This window comes from Diadema antillarum, unplaced genomic scaffold (genome assembly GCF_040938485.1).
Source record: "Diadema antillarum isolate AM-2024a unplaced genomic scaffold, OU_Dant_1.0 seq00000089_RagTag, whole genome shotgun sequence".
Classification (NCBI taxonomy): Eukaryota; Metazoa; Echinodermata; class Echinoidea; order Diadematoida; family Diadematidae; genus Diadema; species Diadema antillarum.
This window is the reverse complement of record NW_027271179.1, coordinates 437,394-448,139: the sequence shown is the minus strand read 5'-3', so window position 1 is coordinate 448,139 and position 10,746 is coordinate 437,394.

Below are 10,746 nucleotides of genomic sequence, written 5' to 3'. Positions count from 1 at the left end.
ACAAATTACACCCCGCTGGACAAACGCGATAAGGAAGGATCAACTAACACTTCAGTGTCAGGGTGCGTCATCCATCTTGGTGTTCACAGTGTGCCACTAAGTGTCTGTATCGCTCATGTGTCTGTGCACACTCTCACCCCGCATGTCAGGACGGTGCATGTTTTTGGTGCGTTTTTACGAATGAAAATAGTCGAATGTCTCTTTCTCAATTACGATCAAACTCACCATGTTTTGATGGCTTCGGATGAAATATTATATTTCCAAAGAGGATTGTATGATGCATCAGGTTGCTTTGGGTTTCATCAAAAGAATGCGAGAAGTCTTATGAGCCAAAAACCGAAGAAGTAAAGTAAGTCACCATCATCAGTCTTTCTCTTTTGGTAGCTACCGGAACATAACGAGACACGAATACATGCGACTCAAAATCAGTGATTTAAAGAAGAATCTACATAGTGTAACGTTGTATATCTATTACGAGTATCTTAACGATAGATGATGATGAACATCACAAAAAGCTGGTTTTTGGTCAATTCATATCAATATCTAATATGAAACGGAATACACAACATATATCAAACCAAATGGAACTACAAAGGGAAGTTAGCAATATTTGCATTATACTTATATACCGGGTGTCATATTGATGTCTCTCGATCCGCATAAGTTTTCTGTAACTTTTTTTAATGGAAAAGAGCTAGAATTTACAGTGAAGTGACTCTCTCTTTCCTCCTGTCCCTTTTATTTGTAAGTTTTACCACTTTTTTACATACCCTATTATAGCTAGGATTATACGGGTTTTATTTATGGGTTTTCTTTTCCGGTTTATGGTTTTTTCTTTTTACGGTTTTTTCTTATCACGGCCCACGCCATTTTTTTTTTTTTTTTTTCGTGAAAGAAGTGGGGACCATATTGTCGGCCCTGCTGCATTAAAAAGAAAAGACATGTACATGTATGTAAGCATATTATACAAGATGATAAGGCAGAGAGAGAGAGGAAGAGAAACATTATTTCATTTGGAATTTCCATGGATACAGAGACGATTTCTGATAATTAAAAACCTTATGACGTAAGAAAAATGCTGGTCTATTAAAAAGTGTTGTGTACCAACATATTTCTGACCCGGAAATCTTGCAATTACTTGGTGATGCGGGCTCTTTGCGATATATGCACTCTTCAACTCGTGCCCGAGTGACTCCTCGTGCCATTGATTCCGTCAGTCAATATCGTTGATTAAATTTCCACAGTATTGACCGAATCATAATAGGGTTTTGGATGGCTTGCGCCGCAGAGACGTGAAAATAGAGCAGACTGTTGGAGGTACAATCTCCGTTTAGTGACACTTTCGCCATACCACGCAGCCGGCGCACACTCCTCCCCCTCACTCTCTCCCTCTCTTTCTTTCTCGTAGATCTTCACTTTTCTCTTCCGCATTCTTTCATTATTTTCCCCGAGAGCCTACATTTGGTCTACCAATTCATTTCACTCTCTTCATATCAAATATCTTTGTGTTTTTGATGGGACTCGTCCTTTTCCGGAGGAAAAAAAAAAATCCTCTTTTTTTTGTGCGTGTGTTGTGTGTAAGAATGGGACTAAGCTGATTATATTGCAAGTCTAGCCCCTGATTAAAATCATTGCGATCTTCAGTGGTTTGCTATCTTTTTATATAAAAATATCCGAGTGATACGCCATCTGTCGACATATTGCAGACATTAACGTGTTTGTTTGTGGCGGAATCAAATACTTCGTAAAAACAAAACAAAACAAAACAAAAGAAAACTGAAACGAAACAAAACAGAAGAAGAAAAAACACCACCTGTTTGGCATTAATGATCTTTAAAAAATGCAATGATTTAACAAGAAAATATCGTACTTATTAAGCATCCACGATGAATTGTGCCCTGCAATATGACTCGAAGTGTATTGATATTGCAGGCCACATCTCCATTGGGCAAAAGCCAACCAGAATTTCTTGTTGTTTGTGGTGGTTTGTTGTTGTTGTTGATGACAAATTTTTAAAAACACTTATATATATATATACATATATACATAATGAAAACGATGAGATTCTGAAAAAAAATATGTCATCAAGTCACTGTTTTCCCAAGCCTGTTTAGGTGGTTGAAACGAAGCTGTATTCAAATACAACCCTCGGGAAGCACACAATAACTTAAAGGAAGAAAATACACCAAAAAAAGTTTTTTATGCAAGTTGAGATAACTGTGTAGAGAAGGGGGGAGGACGAGGGGAGAAGGTAGGGAGAAGAGGGGCTGAAGAGGAGGGGTGGGATCGAGATTACCTGGGGCAACACGCTGACAAGCAAGATTTAAAAAAAAAAATTCTGTCCAGATACAGCATATTGTTGTCCTTTTCAAAAAAAGCAATTGCACGCGATATGTTTCATTGAATAATTTTGCTTCCATTTTAGAAACTGGAGGAAAAAAACATCCATATAATTTTGTTTTGGATATTTATAGAGAAGCATGTCCTTTTTCATGAAATTGTGGTCGTATCTTCATTTTTTACTTGTATGAAAGGCTTTCACAATTAAAAGGAGCCAACAAAATGATGAATTTCCAGTAAATCATGTAATTAAAAATTTCCTTTTGTTGTTGTTGTTTGTTGTTGTTGTTTACTGTTTTTATCGTGGACTCGGGCAATTCCTATGAGCTGATATATCACTGTTACTCTGACTAATAGGTAAGAAAGAAAAAACATAAAAATGAAAATAATTCAATAAAGCATTACGATAATAATGAAACAGTGAGAATTATGTGGCTTGGCCACACCCACAACCAATGACTAGCCAGACTTTAATTGCCATATCATACAGCATCATAGCATAAATGGCTATGTACATGAAAAATTGGTAAGCTCTTGAGCTAGGCTGACCACCCCCCCCCCCCCAACCCCACCTTCCGGACTGTGGAGTAGACAGTAACAGCGGACTGAATGAGTTCAATATCTGCGGATGACCCGAAGTTGTGAAGGTTATACAGAGTTGATGTATAAAAACAAATGATATGTTTGGGAAACATTAACAACGCTGAATCGAAAAACAAACGTCACGTTTTTGTACGAGTATCTGATGGAGAGATGGTAACGTCATCAACTCTTGATGATGGCGTACTAATTTTTTCCCTTTGCTTTTGAATAATGCATTACAATTTTGATGCACTCATCACTGACGTTTTAAAGGTACTGTTTTACCATTGGGAGGCGTGATTTAGAAAAATGTTCGAGTTATCACATTTTGATGCAGATTGTGTAAGTCAGTTTGTATCGCAAAAACATCCTACCATATAAAAGTTTTTGCAATAAAGCCTAAAAATATAAGGAGATCTCATTATTCAATTCGATAGCGTATTCATTTCTTTAAAAAAAAATACAAAGCGGTACATGTGTCGATTTGACATTCATCCAGCTGGGATGGACAGATCAATATAAAGTATAGGCCACGAATGGTATTATAGCAAAGAACAAAAAAACGAAAACACGAAACAATGCACACTTTGCTTTGGTAACAAAAAAAGAAGAAGTGATCATAAAATTTTGCTCAATAAACCATAAACTGTCTATGGTTTTATTCTAGAAAACAATTTAATGTTAACTATTGTTCACATATTGTATATTTTTACAATACTTAAACACTCATTATACTGATTGACATTTTTTACATTGTTTTTTTTTTACTCACATTTTTAGAACTATTCGAAGCACTAAAGCTGGGTTTTTTGTTTTCATCTGCAAAATGGTAAAATATATAATGCCTGCAAAGAATTTGGGTTCATCAAAATATTTTGGCATGCCATCAATAAACACACAGGTTTCTAACTTACGAATAGTCCTTAAAACAAAGTGAATAGATTTGTACGTCCTATGTGTCTGGTCGTTTTGTTCGATTTTTTTTTTTTAATTTATTGCTGTTATGCTTCTTTAGTGTTCTGTAAAAACTGTGTTTAAATAGATTACATAGCTGAATCATACGTAAAAGATTCAAAAACAGTTTATGTTTTTCAAGTTTACAAGTTGTTTTTGTATATAGATAATCAGATGTTCTATAGCGAAGCTTGATCTTATTCATGGGATTGACATATCAATAATCATATTCACTTAAAATTAAAGCAAATTGTTTTTCCCCCTTGTCACATTTTTTTTTTGGATACAATTTCTTAGTAAGGAAAAACAATATAACAGTACAATATACATTTATGAAAACTATTTATTTTAAAATCATTGTATGGTTTGAAAAACAAAAGGCCGAATTAACGTAGAGATTGTGGGCCACTCAATAAAGTAAATTTTACGAGAGGAAAGAAAAATAAGGAATGTAAACAGTCCTTAGATATTAACTTGTTGCGCTGATTTTGTAATCAATTCAGTTTCAATTCAAATCAGTTTCAATTTTAGTTTTAATCTATGTCGTATTTTCTCCATGACAAAATACATTAATTGAATCTTAGCCACACTGGTATGCCCTTCTGTAGTTTTTGACGTTAAAGAAGTATAGGCCTCTGTCCACCATCCGTATATTATCTCTTGTGTATTAAACGACTCTTTACGTCAAAAGTGCCCCATGCTGTACCCTTAGTATTGCAATGGCATGTTCATGACGCATACGTCTAGTTTTCCTCCACTCCCAAACCTCAGAAGACATTTGAAGAAAAAAAAAAGAAGGAAAGTTGCAAATACGTCAGCAGCCAGAAAATCAAGAAAAGTAGGATACTAGTATGTTTGACGTGTAAATTAAAATTCAAATCATTGTCTGTGAGATGACTGCGATTAGTAGTATGTGAGTACATGAAGGAGGAAAAAAAATCCAAAAGGGAACAAAAATGAGAAAAGAATTTTTATCTTATTCGGGCGCACTAATGGTTAACGTTTTCCCACAATGCACTGGGCTTCACGATCAAGGATTAAAATCGTTTGCAAGGAATTCAATCTAAATTGTAACACCAAAAGTGCGCACTTCTGGGGTGAAATGTCATCTTCATGCCAATATGACCCACTTTCCTCGGATAAAAAATACAATGGACTATTGGTAGATTAATCTTCTAACGACAAAGGACACCAGAGAAGAAAGAGTCGATGCATTTAATTTTCCCTACCTGCTCCCTTCGTCCTATCAAGTATCCGTAAGATGCGGACACATTCACGAAAACTGATCCCGATGGATGTCTGTTAATGAGAGCTCATGAGACGTAAAAGAACCATCACAAAGAGATATATAAAAAACCCGACTTTCCACGTGTCCTGACGTCACAGGTATATCCAAATTTGTTTAATTGTACTGTGGCCGTGCTTCGTACACAAAACATGTGGGGCCCCTTGTGCTCATTAAACAGAAATTGATGACACCGAAGTCCGCAAACTTGACGCAGAACGGCCTATTAGTCACCCTTGTTTTATAGATTCCCGCCAAACTGTGAAAAAACAGGAATCCAGTCCCGGTGTCAAGATCCATTTTTTGCTCAACCAACCAGAAAATCCTAAATTGCTACAAAAAGTCTATACGACAGCCATCAGCTCCTCTTCATTGATATAAGCGAGGATACCTGATGCTAGTGTCTATAAACATTTGTCACGTGATTGAATTTTGTGTGTGAAATGATAGGCTAACTTAGCTGTTGATAAGTTTATTCCATGCATTTGTGGAGTCTCGAACCGCAATCAATCATTATGCAATAACAGAAATAGTTTGAAAAGGAACTTTGGAAGTTCTTTTGCCGCAACCAAACAAAGCAGAAATTGGTAAAAATATATATCGTACGTCATGAAAAATCAGCAAAATTAGATGACATTTTGCCATACTAGGAGGCATCATAGTGGTGTAAGTGTATTACACTACCCCAGCTATCTATTTTTGATCTAATTTTCATCGGCTCTGTTTTTTTATGTACCTTATAAAACGGTAGCTAAAGGAGTAAAAAAACTATTTGTGATTAGCACGTCATATGTACGAAGTAGGTCAGGATTTACAACGATCGATTTGGTGAATAGGCCTTCCAGCGTTTTTTACACGTCAGCGTATTTTTTTCAAATCATTTCCCCCATTTTTTGAAATAACAACTTGGAAAAAAACAAACAGGCATGGTTGCTCCTCGTAAAGAGAAATGACTTTTGAAACTTGTCACTTTAATTGCAATCGATTGGTTTTCGGCCTGCTCACAGCAATTCGCAAGAGGCGTTTTTTTTTTTTTCTTCATCACTGGTCAGGTAGCAGGTTGCTACTATCAGCTTGGGTGGACAAAGTGAAAAACGCCTTGCCTTCTCACTGACAAGCCGCTAGGCGGCGCATTACTTTCATGTTTGCACGCAGCAAGCTGATGATCTGATAAATCTCGAGTGTACAGTATACACATTGAAACAGTTTAAAGGTCATATATCCCTTTTGCAAATGTCACGAAATTGTGAATGGTGGAAGAATAATGTCTCATATCGTGAGTTGGTTTTTGATTTTTGTTTTTTTAAAGAAATGATTAACTTTTCCCCATGTCCACTCGACAATGACTTTTCCCCATTTTTGTGCCGAGAATAGTGTGTGTGGAGTTTGTGTGTGTGTGTATGTGTGTGTGTGTTTTTTGTTTTTTTTGCCGAGTCCCAAATAGATTTCACTGGAAATCTATAATCTTTATTCCCCTTCCCCGCTCATAAAAGAAATTTTCCAAGTTTTTATTATTCTGAAGAAAGGTCTGAATTACCTACCTATACAATCTACCAGTTTTATGAAATGAATCTAATTCTCAGGGTTTACAAAAAGAGACCCTTTTTAAAGGAACTAGCAAATGCATGCTGACTTGTGTTTGAGTCATGATACCCTCAACATCACTTATGTGGCCAAAATGAAATAGCTGAAAAGCGTACCATGTGTTTTATGATAAATTGTCTACTATTTTTCCTTTAGATTACTTTAATAAGCAAAAAAAACAGTTATTGCTGTCAATCATTACTAAATTACTAAATTTGATTAACAAAGGACATTTCAGGGAAAAACATGTACGTCCAAGTTTTGCTCGGTTCACGGGAAGGTGCATTCCGAAATCTCTTGTTCTTCATTATACTTTATATTTGGAAGGTGTTTTGTGGGCGTATAAAGCAATCTGAAGACACATAGTAAGATAGTAGAAATACAATTGCATCAATGACGAAATACAGGACACATATTTAGATATTCTTTTCGCTGCACATAAGTGGTGATCAGGGTATTATGAGTTGATACAAGTCAAAATGCATTTCTTTAAATAAAAAAGAAGAAGATAGAAATAGGGGTTTCGACAGCTGTTTCTGCTTTTGAGGCCACTGATTTTAATTTTGATGATCTATACAATGTTTGACTGTACTGCATGACCTTGGTTAGATTAGTTTTTCTTCTTGTTGTTCTCTCACTTACATTTCCTGAAATGCAACAACTTCAACATGTCATAACTATGTAATCTGTGTTCGTTTACAGCATGTTCAGATGATGGTAGAGACTCTCAAGACACACCTTGCAGTGGTTCGTTTAAAAAGATAACGATTATAGTAATAACGTGATTATAGTAATAATGATGAAGATTATAATGATAACAAACAGGATAAATCAGACGTCTGCTGATTTACGACATAGAAATACGTCTTACTCACCTAATTGTTGTAGAATGAGAGAGAGGGAGAGAGGGGGAGAGAGAGTTGTGTGTGTGTGTGTGTGTGTGTGTGTGTGTGTGTGTGTGTGTGAAAGAGAGAGAGCGTTGTAAGTGACTTCATCACTGCATGGGTTCCAAAACTGCAGTATTAAATGCACAAAATACGCAATTCAAATCAAAGGTTAGACATAATTTTTCAGTAAGCAACAGCAATATCCCGTAATATTACCGGTTTACACCATGCTTTGAAAATTATTATAGCATCTTTGTTCTTTGAAAGTCGTTCTCAGCACTAATTTCGGCTAAAATCTAATAATAAGCCTTCTTCACTATAAGAATGAAGACAAACATGCTAATTTTGTCATGCCGGAAATAACTAATGATTTTCTTTAGAAAAAATATTGTTAAAACCTTCATACAACATACATACATGCTCACACACTCCGAACTTACAGAATGAATTGTTTACAAAAGAAAAAAATAAATGTGTCCTCTAGTTAGGCTGCAAACGTTCATCGCCCAATCTCCAGTTCGCAAGAAAGCTGCCGTCACTAGCTCTCCACGATTCCCCACCCCCACGCACACGCATCCACACCCGTTTCTGTTCATGAGGCAAATTATGACGAAAACCGGAAATTTGCGATCGAATATCATGCGGCAATAATAACGCCAGAATATGATTTTTCCCCGCCCTTTCACTGTGTGAAAACAGCGAAGAGGCGGGGATGGCGTCGTATTTCAATCCACGATAATTGTCTAATCTGCGTTACAAAGGGGCAATTGAACATCAATCTGTCCACTTCAAAAGTATGAGTATGTTCGGCTGCGATGCTGAAATTAGATCAGTCTGTATTTCTCTCTAGCCGGTATCAAATGACGCGGGGCTCTGGCTTCCTCTGGAGCAATAGACTCTTGACGATACGTCGCTATATGACGAGTGGTCAGGTTCCCGAGGCAGGAAAGAGGAAGTAGTATCATGGTTCGAGACAGCCTTAGGAACAAGGTCATGCTTATTTCTCTATGGGTTTTTCCAGTTTTGCGCTCGTCTGAATCTCCCCAGATTTCCGTCCACGTCTTCTCGCTGGGACCAACGCCACTGAAGCACGCCTCCACACCGCCAAGTTCATCACCACTACATCCATCACAATCACTAGCACATCTTCTCTCTATACTATCCGTCTACCACCCGATCTGCTACTTCTACTTCTGTAATGAAATGCTAGATTTAAAGACGTGTCACACAAGTTGTGCAAGTTTACTTCTCTTGATGCTGTATAATTATGCAGTCTTAAATTCATATTGCAGTTTTTTTCCTTGTTAACGTTTATATGTCTCCAACTTAATACCAAAAACTGTTACAGAATTTCTTTTTGATCTGAAAATTCTAATAGTAATATGACAATGCTCATTGCATCAGTAAAATTTTGTAAATCTATCTCTCAAGCTCTTTCTCTCTCTTTCTCTTTCTAGGGATCTTTCTTTCTTCCCTCCCTAAAGCATTCTTCACCATAGGCAAGCCACTTATATACATTACATAATGCGTAAAGAACTGTACAGTCGTATAACCTGACTTTTCGTATGTTTCATCAATCGCAAGCACTATGTCTTAATACAACTGCATAAAAATTTCGAGATGTGAATTCAATATCAAATTTATTCGACTTGCAAAATCATGTCATTGAATGATTCGTTTTTCTTATTCACTTGTAAAGTCACATAACTTAATCCTATTACTTCCGAGCTTCTGTTTATAGAAAAATACAGAAGAAGAAAATATTTGGCAAATACTCTGGCTCTAGATGTGTATCTAAATTGTCTAAACCATGTACTCAAAATCTCACGAACTGTCACGTTGCTATTGGAGATGCCGATGTCTGCACAACTCAGACGACGAATCTCAAACACAGATGACTCGTGGCCCCCTATAGCGAGGAGGTCAGGATGCAGGGGCGGATCCAGGAATTATGTTAAAGGGGGGTTGGCGCCTTTACAAAATTAGAGGGAGCGCACGCCCCCTCCCCCATTTTTTCTATTTCTTTTGTTTTAACAAAAATTAAACGGGGCGCGCCCAGTGGATCCGCCACTGCGATGTGAACAAATTGAATGTTGCCAAGTCCGCTCTCCCCTCAAGCTTGATCACAAGTTTTAGAACGACATGGAAACGTATCAGATTGAAAGGTACTGAATGAAAGAAAAAACCCGGAAACATTAATAGATGGTTCTAACTCTTATTATAATGTTTGCTTTGTCATGGCATCTTCAGATGATGAAACACAGACCACGAAAAAGTCTATTAGAACGCCAACAATGCATACGCAATCCACCACTGGTAGAGTGTCTCCCATTCAAATCGTCCGTATTATTCATTCACTCTCAAATGTTTCTTACTGCATATTAGTAAGCGTGTCCAATTCTAATGCCCGAATTATTCGTTCATTATCAAATGTGTCCTACTGCATAGAATATATTGAGACAGAATAGTGATATTGCGCCCATATGTCCCATATGAAGGTGAAACGGCATGTACTATATCCCTTCCGGAAACAGTGCCAGCAAAATGCTATGGGCTTTGAAATAAACAGGGTTTATGTGACTGTACTATTAAATGCTGGACTTTCAACGGAATCCAAACAGAACCATTATATATGCTTTAACTATATTGTTTATTTTACTTAATGTGTTTTGCAGGTCTTTTTCTCATTGACTATACAGCATTTTGTCGGGAATTAATACCTACGATGTACACTGCATGTCAAAGTTTTTCACACAAAAGTAAGACATGTCGATATGTTCTGATATTGAACTTTTAGGGCTGCAAAAAGCCATGCTTATACCATGTCTACTCGCGGAGAATACGAAAAAGTATGAATTGAAGACCATGCATCATAGTTTGTTTGTTTTTTCCCTTTAATAAAACGATATTCGTAAGAGTTCTGTTTCGCCACGGGCGCGCCACTCTCGCGTGTCACGCACGACGCGTGGCCGAATATGGCCTCCCGGCAGCGCCGGGAGGGAGTGCAAGAAAAGACAGCTAGTTTGTATACAAATGATATCACTGTCAGACAGAGTGTGGGTGAGTGTAACGGCAGAAGTCAGACAACCATCACTTTCTAACAAAAGACTGCTC